This window comes from Notolabrus celidotus, chromosome 2 (genome assembly GCF_009762535.1).
Source record: "Notolabrus celidotus isolate fNotCel1 chromosome 2, fNotCel1.pri, whole genome shotgun sequence".
Classification (NCBI taxonomy): Eukaryota; Metazoa; Chordata; class Actinopteri; order Labriformes; family Labridae; genus Notolabrus; species Notolabrus celidotus.
Genome location: NC_048273.1, coordinates 23,493,973 through 23,506,302, shown reverse-complemented (window position 1 = coordinate 23,506,302; position 12,330 = coordinate 23,493,973). Strand labels below are relative to the sequence as shown.

Below are 12,330 nucleotides of genomic sequence, written 5' to 3'. Positions count from 1 at the left end.
AGCCCTGGTCTCCATTTACAGCCACAGATCTGAGGTCAGTCAGATTCAGCAGATATGTGATCTCTATCGACCACATTGTTGGCCTGAGAAGATCCCATTACAGCTACTCTCTCTGTGTACTCCTCCGTCTCACTCCTTCCCTCTCAATGTATCAGCATTTTTCTCCTCTGTGCATTATGTTACCGGCAATCCATCACACTGAGAATGTATTGATCTGCACTGGAGGTTTTAATTATTAGAGGAAAAGCTTTCCTATTTGAGAGGGTTTGAAAGCGAGTTTGTGGAGCCAAAAAAAAAAAAAAAATTGCAAAAACCAACACAAACGTCTGTAATCTGTCCCAGCACTGGAGAGTTAAGAAAACGTGGTTGCTTTTATTCATAACAGCATGCTGGGTACAGTTGGACCTCTTCAAAAACTTGGGTCGGTACAAAGCTTGGTCTTCTTTAATACTGACCCTCATTAAAACAACCTTTAAGAACAGCTTCAGACCCAACAAAAGCTTACCTGCCAACAATACGCCACTGTGTGTTAACATGTAATGTTCATACAAAGAACTCTGGGTTTGGTGCTGGCAAGGATTCTTCTGGAGCACTCGCCAAAGTTTTGAATTTTTTTCTAACGTGGCAATTTCGAAGATATTGAGATTACGAGTCATCCAATGAGAGGCACTGCTGACTGCGGGAACACTGTAGCTGTTGGCTAGGAGGCTCAAATCCCGCCTCTTTACGTCAAAATCGCTCGACAGCAGCAATATGGCTGACGACTGGCCTCAAAACAGCACTTCAGAAACAGATGGGTGACGTCAAGGATACTATGTCCATATTTTATCAGTCTATGCTGCACACTCATTCCTCAGTCAATATTCAGGCATCCAATGAGTGCAATCACCTCTTTATTATACTATCCCTGCCTGCTCAGATACTGAGGTTAGAAACTGAGAGGCTGCAGACCTTCCACAGAAGCTGAATATGGGATGATTTTTGCAACTCACTTCAAAACAGTAGAGAAATCTTGTTTTCCAGATTAGGATTCTGATCATAATTAATTATCCAGATAATGTATTCATAGACAGGTGTAAGTTAATTCTATGTACAGATGGGGGTCATTGAGTCTAGCTGCTTTACTTTCTCATTACACATTAACAGTCCTGCTTCTCTTTCTCTTATCGTCCTCGGGGAGACTTCATGAATAAGTGTCTCACCTTGTTTTCACGTCTCACTGAGAGTTAATGCTTTCTGCTTCCACTCGCTCACACAGCAGACGGCACACAGTGTCCTGAATCCACAAGTAGTCATTTAAATGCCACTTGAAGGACACTTACCGCGAAAAGTATTCATCTCTCAGACCTGTCTGCCTAATACAGTGAAGAGCGTTTGAATAAGAGAGGGAATAAGGGTAGATGGACTATTTCACATCTGTCTTGCTTCTAATAAAATCGCATGAAGTGCCCTCTGACTGCAGTTTTGTGTATAGCTTTGTACTCAACGAAAGAATATAAATTATAAATAAAGAAAGTGCAAGAGATGAAAAGAAGATATCTCAAGAGTTCTGCAAAACATGAAGTCAAAAAACATCATTTCTGACAATTGAGCATATTTTTCTGTTCCTTTGCAAAAACACACTTTTTTGGTGCAATTCTTCCTCACATCATTACTGTTACATCTGTAGCTTGCACAGTGTGTAAGTCTTTGGTTTTCTCCAGAGTATTCCACTCAGCATCTTTCACTCACTCTATCTGATCGATAGCGACCTACAGATGGATCAGTTCCCAGCATCCAAGGACATCCTGACTTACACTCTCCTGGCCTGAAAGACCACGGCCTGTTACCTGTAAAAAAACACCTGAGCTGATGGCTATATTGGAAATGAAGCTGTATTTAAAAGCCTCTTCCCATATTTTACATGATTTTAATCAGCTAAAAATGATCAAAATGTACGTATCATAAAATGTCTTTTGCTACTGCAGTTTAAATCCAGTCTAACGTGGCTTTAAGGTAATTTTAATTGGGTGTATTTATTCAACTAATTTATGAGGTACAAACAAAGCACCTAACAAACAGCATATTTCTACCAAGACAGATTGACTTTACGGTATGTTATTGAACACAAGCTTCAATATCAGCTGTTGAGTCTGCTTCTTTCTGAGAACGAATGAACAAATACAGCTGCAACGGGAGGCTAGGAATCATGACTTTTTCCTGATTTTCAGTATCTTGGATGAGTAGGATTTACTGCAGCTGCATTTCAAGACAGCCTGTAGTACTTTACATTTAATTTGCATTATTAAAAGTATGCTGAACCAGCCTTAAATGCCTCTAGGACCCATCAATGTAAAGACAACAACACACAAATTACCTTGATACCAAAGAAACGTAAATATATGACGATTTTAAAGTGTATCTCTTTGGGTTTTGGTATTTAGTTGATCCGGTGTTCTGTTGGTATGTCACCAAAATGAGTTTGAAGACAAAGGAACATAGTAAATAATGTTTTCCCAAACTTCTTCCATCAAAATGTTTTCACACTATTTGAATCCATTGAAACTATTTTAATGTAATTTACAAAAACGTCCCTTTGTTTGTCTTCATAGAAGCTTTTTGTTGGTTTCCATTTTCTCCTCATGGTCATCTATTTTCCTCTCACAGCGCTCCTAACAGCGTTTCCCTTGATGTGCCAACAGCTTTGAATTAGATTCACGAGCCCAAATGTATAATAGGAGGGTGAAAGATACAAATAAAAGCCCCTGAACAAATCAGTGGTTTGGCAGCTGGATGGCAAACACTATTAATTCTCCCATTATTGTTTGATTAAACCAAAGACTTTTAATGAAACTGGATTCCCTTCAAAAAGGTTCAGCGTAAAAGAAAATTAATTATGAAATGCTTTTCGGCAGCTGTGGGAATAAAAACACCAGTATATTTAAATTTTAAAAGTTGAAAATGAGATTGAATCTCCTTCTGGGTTTGAGCTTCCTCCTGCATTTCATCTTACAAACAGGATATTTGTGAATGTTCCCCATCATCGTCATTTTAAGAGACTGAGCCAAAGAAAAGAAAGCAACAGATCTGGATGTTCAGAAGAAACAGCAACAAGGAGGATTTTTTCAGCTCTCATGTACAGACGGATTGTTATTGAGCGTTAAGTAGTGAGTTCATGTTGTGAGTTCCTTAGATCCACTGAGAGAAATCGACTGATTCGACCAAATCAATACAAAGCGCTCCTCCTTAAGCTGTTACTGGTCACTGATGAGTCCTCGTTTCATCTCTCTGTGGCAAACCGAAAACTCATCTTAAAAAAACATCTGTGATGAGGAGTTTTAGACCCTGAATCAGCAACATTCATAAGCTTTGACTAACATTACACTTTCTGCTCACGCCCATTGTCGTGTTGATGTTATCACAGGATAATTAAACCAAAAATAGTTGAATTGTCCAGGCTAAGTGGTTATGGTATTAAATTGGTGCAGCGACTGACATACTTGTTGATACCTCCACATTTAAAGGCCAATACCAGTAAGCAGAGTGTCTAAGACATTCTCTTCCTGAAAGGGTTTCAATCTACTTGAACCACATGTTCACTAAGAATTTTCTTGCTTTTTATTACCCAGCTGTTAACTCCAGAAAGCTGACAGATGAATAAATGACCACAGCACCTTCTGCCCGGTAACTTTCAAAGTGTGTTGACATTTTGGTCTCACTCAAACAGTCCTATAACTCTGCCAAAACCCATACCTTATTCTGTTTTGCATTGCTTCGTGTCTGTTTTCTTCAATTTGCTAGACGTCTTCTTCACTCAGCCCCTTGTGTCCTTTTACCTCCCTATATGGTTCTGATCTGTTCACCTCCTCTCTTCGTCTTCTCTCTGCCATGACCTTTTTCTGCGCGAAACATCCCCACTCTCTGCTCCCTACATACAACATCCCTCTTCAACTGTCCTATCAAAAGGGGCAAAAAATGTCCCCCACTACATACTCCTATTTCTATACACTGTACCTTTAAGAAGGATAAATAATGTATACAAGTTTGAAAATGGTACGATATTATATGTTGTCATTGTGCATTTGTTTGCCATTCTGTTCTTCACACCAAGCAGACACAGAAAAACATTGTGATCCTGATGTTAATTGTGTCATGTGTTTACCTAATGACTCCAAGCCAAATATCTGTTCTCCTTTAAGCTCTGTGTTTGGTCTCCTCCAGCTTGTCAAGAAAATATTTGGCAGCTAAATGCCACAGTTAGCCTCTTATTTGTTAGTCTGCTGTTTGTGGACTTCGGTCAGAGCTACCTTAAATGCTAACATCCTGTGTTACTTGATCTGCTATTGATTTTTCCAAAACATATCATTGCAGATTTTATCATCCTGAACCAGTCTTTAAGATAACTGCATATCATTTTTTGGCGCTACTTATCCAAACAAGGTTCTAAACAGTTTCTCCTCCATTCCTAGTTTAACATAAGGCACCTTGACTTCATTCAAACTGCACCACACTCACAAAAACACACCGACATTTCAAGCAGCTCCTGTTCTGTTTGGGATGAGGTAATCCAGTTATGACCGTATCGCCCATCTCTGATGATGCAGAGCAAATTGGATTATCTATCCATCTCGTGCACACTCCTCATCCTCCTCTCTCTCTTCCTGTGCTGGTTTTTACTTCTTTCTCCTCCACATCTCACGCCGTTGTGCTTCTGAGCCACTAAAATCCTCATCAATGAAACCTGTGTAGTGTTTGCGATCGGTTTTCTCTGTTTACAAGTTACGAGACGCCGTAATCTCCTGTAAAGAGCAAATACACACAGCCTGAGTGTTTGAATTGTTCAAAAAAAAGTGTCATCATCCCCCGAAATATAAGACTGCACCATTTGCTCTGAGTACAAGAGTTCCTCCTTTAACAATCAAATTAAAACATCCAGCAAACTGATTTTGCACAGTCACAGAAGAGCATAGTTTGCTCATTTTACTGTATGATTTTATGTAAGGTTATCTCCACTGTGTGATTAGATTTGTGTGCATCATCTGGGTTGTGTTCACTGCCTCTTGGGACTGTGTTGACAAAGATCAGGCAGCACTTAGTGGTGTCTTAAGTCTTCAAGGAGCTCATCTTTCCATGCATGCATCATGTCATCCTCGCTCCTTAAGCTTGATTCTGTCCAAATAAAAGAAAGGATGGATTTTTCCAGTAATTTAAAGGAGTATAAAGATGACTCAGGCTCAGAGTGAAAATCGATCAGTGCTGTTTTTTCTCAGCTTTTATGGCCTCACTCAGTTCTGGTCATAAAAGCAGTGAAAACATTTTCCGACACTTGCTGGACATAAATGAAAGTTTCCTGTACTGGGTGAAGCTTTCACTCTGCCAGACATCAGCCTGGACATATCTAAGGTGAGACACGTGCAGGCTTTATTCAGGTGTTTTAAGCTGTGGATTATTGTCCAGGTTGAGACAGCTCTTTAATATTTTAAATCAAGCTTCCTCTGAAAGTAGGTCACCTTAAAAACAAAACACCTCTCCAGCTCATGAGGGGAGGTTTTTGAAACAGTAATTTATGGTTTACAACCGTCACAATAATTATCCTGGTAGCTTTATTTACTTAAAATGTCAAGGAAAATATCTGCCATGTGACGAAATCCATCCAAGTATCAGCAGTTTGTGAATTGGCAACGAAAATACACTACATAGGGGCGAGGGGATAACTCGATTCATATCCGTATCATAAGGTTTATTTTGAGGATGATTTCAAAAACAAATTTGTCACCTGATTGATATATTTCAAGAAAGTGACAAGATAGTGATATGTTTACAGAAAAATGCTGACATTAGCCGTGAAGGTCGTGATTTTGTTCTCAAAAGCCCTAAAACTCTCTCCTGTCACTCTCTGACAAGGCTTCAAAAATTGTTACTACACCCTGACTGACAGGATGGAACCAGTGGCTAGATGTTATGAAGTGGGTGTTCAGTTTCATACAACCGTCTCACCTGAGCAGGTGATCAAGTATGACAGCCTGATTATTAACTAATGGGCTAATGTTATGAAAATTTTGTTTTAGAAGAAGACAGCTTCAAAACATCAGCTAACATCCACAGAGAGTAGGGCTGTCAGTGTAAGTGCATTGATCACTATGTGATTAAGGTCCAAGGTTCTTTAAGTTACATGCTATGTTGTCCTCTTCGTTACACCGTAGACAAACTGCCGCAGTGTCTTCCTGCTTCCTGCTGTAGCCAGGATGGGAAATTGTGACACCGCTGCTCTTTTCTTTTAAAAACAACAAACTTCCAGACGGATCATTCCACAAGTCCCAAGTCATCTGCCCTTTGTGTCGGTCAGACTTTAAATATCACTGTGCTAGCATGATGGTGCAGCTAATCAGACTGAGAGTGGGCAACTGCATCACAAAAGCAGAAAGAGCACTATTTAGGAGAGAGAGAATCACCACAGACCACAGGATGAAACTAAATCAAGAAGAAGTATGGATGTCCCGATCATTTTTTTTGGCCCCTGATTCTGATTTTTTAATATTCAATATTTGCCGATACCGAGTCCCGATCAAATACTTGTGTTTGCCTAGATAATAGTTGCACATGAGATAAGAGAGTTTAGCTGCACACGTTTTTTTTTTTTCCTTTAACAAAATAAGTTGTTAAAAAAAAAAAGTAAAATATGTCTTATGTTTATTCCATTCAACTTAATCCAGCTAGCATTGTTATACAAATCATTATCTGTTTTACAAGCTCTGCTGTATGAGACCCTCCGAACTGTTGTGCATTCATTACAGCACGCTTAAATCCAAGGCTGCTCCAAACGCAACTCTCAGCAGACAGTGCGTGATTCACAATGGAAGCATCTGGCTGTGAGACAGAGAATGTAAATACTGGGAGTGACAGCGAGATCCAAACACGCATGCGGGTACAGAGAACGGCAGCTGCCATTAGCCAAGAGGATGCTAATGCTAATGTTACAGACTGTCCTGTGATTGGTTTATGTTTTTCACCTTTTTGAACAATATGTCCCTGGAGAGTTACCATTGGGTGCTTAGAGCATGTGTTTTTTTCTGTGCCATGTCTGGCGGTGCACATGTGAGTTCTACAATACAATTTAAATCATGGCTTGAGTTCTACATTAATGTCCCATTTATTTATTTATTATATATACACAGTTAAGCAAACTCAGAGTGCCCAATTACACTCGCGCCTTCAGCTGCAAATTGTGCTTAATGACAGTGGACGTAAATGATCAGTTGATATGATTGGCTCAAATGCGAATCATAGATCAATTAAAAATGCCCAGATCGGCTCCAATCAGACAGTTGAGATCGGGATTGGGACATCCCTAAGAGGAAATTAACAACAGTACTTGTTAAGTATTTGGCAACTGATTTCAGGTAGGTCAACATCGTCTGAGATTCAGGTCTAAGGGATGCCCTCAGGTGAGCATTTTGTGACTAGTCATGCCTCATCATCGCAGGGAACAAAAGTCTCACTAAGTCTCAAAAAGTAAATGTAAAAGTCAAGATCCGACTGTAGGCATATCTTTCAAGTTGATGAATGTGCTCATAGCAGAGAGTTGGTAAAATGACCATGGATAAATGTAAACACACAACCATAGAGTGTGTAATCAGCAGGATGTGGGTACCTCGAGACAAACTGCAGTACCCAGCTTCTTTTTCAGAGATAAGAGTGTTTGGTTAGCGACTCTGATGAAACATCTTGGCCTGTACTGTGTCACCTCTACAGGCAACCAATCCCTGACTAGATGAGGCGGGACGTGTCCCTGAGGTAACCAAGCTGGATGAGGATGAAAGCAGAGACAAAGAAGCTCTTCTGTGGGAACAGATCGTCTGTATGTTGCTGCTGAGTGTTATGATTGTAAGAAAAATAAATGTCTGACAAAAATGTGCAAATACTGACGTGCAGTGTTTTTGTTGTCCTGTCAAACATTTAGCTCACAGCTTCCGCGTAGCTCCGTTTAGTTTGACTGGAGTTTATTTGTCGCGGACAAACAGCGGTCTGTGTTGTGTTTCCTGTGTCTGTTTTTACTTCTGCTCCTCTCTCTTTCTCTTGGTACAAACTTCATCTCTGTGCACACTCCACTCTCCCTCTGCAAGTCGTAAACAAAGCCGAGCGCTTGTCCTGAGGAAGGAACGAGGACAGGACGACAGTCAGTCCGTCTGTTCGTCAGTGTGCAGGAACTCAGACTGCATTGTTTGTTGCTTACTGAAAGTCTCCAGTGTGTCTCCACCAGCTGGACAATAAACACACACAACCACAGCTGACAATGTCGCCAGCTATGTTTTGAACTAAGTATGAACCCCAAATTAGCACACACATCTACACACACATTTTTTAAACTTTTCAACCCTTAGTTAAACAGCAAAGTCAACACACATTCAAAGATAGAGATCAGCTCAAAGCAGCGAGAAGAGAGGAGATTTGACTCGGCTAGCTGCAGATAAAACCGCCTCCAGCAGCACTAAATGAGCTCAGCCTGCGTGTGTGTGTGTGTTTATGGGAGTGTGTGTGTGTGTGTGTGTGTGTGTGTGTTTGGGTGCCTGTATTGTGAAGAGCTTAGTTTCCAGTTGGCCTTTTTCCCTGACAGTATAAAAAGTGGAGTGTAGCTCAAACCCTGGTTCAGAGGAATAGAGCAGACTACCGCTGCTGTCTGTGATAAGACACCACAAACTCCTCCAGAGCTGCTGCAGAGAGCTGAGAAGACTCGGTGTTCAGAGGCAGAAAACATGCTTTTACACTCTGTGGACATTTGTATGTTTGCATTAGGACTGCCCGGTTATTGCAAAATCATAAGTCAAACTTGGCTGAGCTGAACTAAACTATATTTACACAGATCAAGGCGACAACAACAGCATGTCAGACTGTGAACTTTCAAAGACACGGTCTCATCCCAGAGGTCTCCTAACCGTGGAGTATTTGAGCCTTATTACTGGAAATCAAACCTGGCATCCCAAGAATAAAGTTTGAATGTTACAAGAGTTAAGTCTTACAACAAAAACGACGTTGTATGGAGAATTATATTGTGATATTACAATAGTAAGCTCCATAGTTAAGTCATAATATTTGAGGGCTGTCTGTTCCACAGAAGAAACAGACTCAGTTTTTTGGCTCAAGCTTTACAGAGTCTTGATTTTTAGAACTTGGTGCTAATGTGCCAAAAACAGAGATGCAACTTGTCTCAAATTAAATTTCTTCAAGTTCTAGGCTGCTGTCTGCTGTGCTGATGCCCCCCTTTGGAATAACATTCACACTATAACCACAGCTTCCAATGCCTTTACTTGAAGAGGATAGGACAGGGGATAGAGCAGGAAACCAGAAAAGAGAGAGTTGAGAGTGAATTGCAGGAAAGGGACTGCAGGCTGGAATTGAGCCCAGGCTGCCCTCCTGCAATCACAGCCTCTGTCCAAAGAAATGGAAAGTGAATGATTCCCAAATTAAAGTATTTAATATTAAAACAAATAAGGCAAATCTCTTTAAATAAACAAAAGTGCAGCTTATGTGTCTGGCTTGGCATTTGCATGTTTCTCTTACAGAATATCAGGGGAAGCCATACCTCCAACTTGAAACACAAAGGTGCATCCTGAACTGCAGTGTCTTCACCTGCTGCTGCCATGTCTGTTATGCTTAGCTTAGAGAGTCACGAGAGAGCAGCGCAAGAGACTTAATGATGTTAAACAAGCGGAGTGAAATGCATATTGCACCTTCTACAGTTTAAAAATAATACCGCAATATCGCAATTCAAATTCTGTTGAACTGATTTTAATCCACCCTTATTCGTACAGATTTTTTTTATCATCTTGCAATGTATCCTTACATACCTACTCTTATATTTACTATATTTCATTTTATTTTATATTAACCTTATCATTATTACAACTATTATTATTTTGTATTATTATCACTATTATTAATGTTTGTATCGTTATTATTTTTTACTATGTAAGCACATTGTTGTATTCTCCTGTCCCGTGTTGTAAGCTGCTAGAACAAACAAATAACCCCCAATGATTGATCAATAAAGTCTGTCTGCCTATCTATCTATCTGTCTGTCTGTCTGTCTGTCTGTCTGTCTGTCTGTCTGTCTGCCTGCCTGCCTGCCTGCCTGCCTGCCTGCCTGCCTGCCTGCCTGCCTGCCTGCCTGCCTGCCTGCCTGCCTGCCTGCCTATAAACTACAACCTAACTGTCACGACTTTATTCCCCAAATCTCAGATTTTTCTTTCTATTGTTTCTTTCTATTGTTCTTCCTCTATGAAACACACAGATATAAACCACCTATGTGCAGTTGTTCTGCAAGTCTGTTCCTGCTTTTGACAAACACCTGTAGCTGTGTCATTGTAAATTGAGTTACATATAAAGTTAAAAAAATAACACCACTTTTGCTGCACACCTCTATAAATTCCTCCCCTGCTCGCCCCTGCAGCACACATTAAATTATCCCTCTTGGTCACGTCTGTGACCTTGGAAGTTTGTGTTTCATTGATGCATTCATTCATTCATCGAGACATTTAACAATCCCAATATCTTTTAAAGTCACCAGTAAAAAAAAAAGCTACGCTTCATTCGTTCAGTTGTGTTTCTATGACTTTCTATGAAAAGAGCTACAGCGGATTTAAAGCTTCAGTGAGGAGCTTTCAGTTTGTTTCTACTCTGGCGCCCCCTTTGTTCAAAGCACTACCTATCTCTCCTCTACGTCTCTGTTTGCTGATATTGATCTGTGCATGCATGCTTGCTATTTTCTCATGGACAATCTCATCCTCCTTCTTGAAACTGTCAAATGCATCGCTTCCTGTGAATGTAATCCCGTCATCTGATGCTGCAGGCCGCGGCTACAGGGCGGGCAATGTTTCCATGGAAAGAATGAGCTTTCTTCCTGTTGGTCTGGTTTGTTTTTGTAGGTCAAACAGGGACATCAGCGTATCCTCCAGTATGTTGAATTTCACCGCTGAATTCCCTCGAGTCTAGTTTGTTGTGTGAGAGAACACTCACCGCTTGTTTCAACCACAGGAAAACATACTTGTGGTGGTGTGTTGTTATCACAGAGCGGTGCTGCTTTCTTTAACACGTGGTTTTTGGCTCGGTGCGAACACCAGTCTGAAGAGAGCGTTTCTGACATCAAGGAGGTTATTTCTTGTTCTGTGCCAGTTCCTGCCTCTTATATAAGCAGCAGTTAAATGTGTCACTGTAACCTGTGAAAATGACGGCTAATGCAAGGCTAAAGAGAAACGCCTGGCAGCTACCTCCTCATTAAAAAGAGCCCTGGTAGTAATGTGAAATTTCTTTGCATCTGAGCTTTGCAAACTAGATCCAGAACTGAGCTGGCCTTTAAAACCCTGCAGCCTTTAACTGCTCCCTCTGCTCTGCAAGGCCTTGTGGGTAATTGTTGATGCTGAGTTGTTTACTTTGAGGATACTGTTGGATTTCACGCTTGCATTTAATCATAAAAGTAAGGAAAAGTGGAGCTTCAGGGAGGAAATAGGACACAGCATTCATCTCTGTCTCCTCAGTGTGTCCTCTGTTGGTGTCTCTCCCCTCGTCCTCTCCTGTCTCCTCGTTTGTTGGCCTGTTTCCCCCTCTCTCCCCCTCTCTCTCTTGTTCTCTTTCACCCAGCCTCTACCCCCCCCCATCACTGTGTAAAGCTTGTTCAGGCTGACTCAGCGTTTCCTTATCAACCCCCCTCCGATGGGGGAAAGAGCTTTATGCAATGCTGTGTCCTTTTCATCCTCTCCTTCCCTCCTTTCTCTCTCTTTCTCCTCCTTTTTCACTCTCTCCTTCTCTTAAGCTTTGATGTGGTCCGAGCCTCATCCCAGAAAGTGAAGCCTCCATCTCCTCGTTACTAAAACGGGAGCCACATTTTCTGTTTGTGGCTTTAGCAGCAGAGAGAGAGAGAGTCGATCTGCGGCAGAAAATGTGCCTCGACTTTCCCTCACATTCCCAACACACTTGGTGTGTTTCTTACACTTGGCTTTGACTGATCAAAATATGCAAACTTCCTTCATCGCTGTGACAGCTCTTGCTCATAGAGTATTCTTGGACCGTGCAGCGCTCTGTTGGCAGTCCTGAGAAATGTCACCATTAATTGATTGGTTTTGGCTCTGTTGGGATAGGAAATACAAAATTGGTCAGAAGGAAGTCGTTCAGCTCATAACAGAGTCCGAATATGTCAAGATGAATTACTCACAGATATTTTACCAAATACTGAAATCTAAGTTCAAGGAAGTGAGCTGGCTGTTCTCTCCTGTAGAAAGTTAAGCCAATATGGATTTGTTTGCACCAAGCGGCAACCTCCAGTCTCAAAATATGAAGCCCATGTGGAAGTGTAATAAA

At 41.0% G+C, this 12,330-nt stretch overlaps 1 protein-coding gene and 1 long non-coding RNA gene across 8 annotated transcripts in view; one reads left to right on the top strand and one right to left on the bottom strand.

The window, feature by feature from the left end:
• The window catches only part of mast2 (microtubule associated serine/threonine kinase 2), a 205,873-nt gene that overhangs the window by 124,272 nt on the left and 69,271 nt on the right, over positions 1 to 12,330 (bottom strand). The gene's annotated exons all lie outside the window — the stretch shown is intronic.
• On the top strand, positions 5,244 to 7,898 carry LOC117828911. The gene is made up of 2 exons (XR_004634519.1): positions 5,244 to 5,382; positions 7,732 to 7,898. It is a non-coding gene; the product is annotated as an uncharacterized LOC117828911 (long non-coding RNA).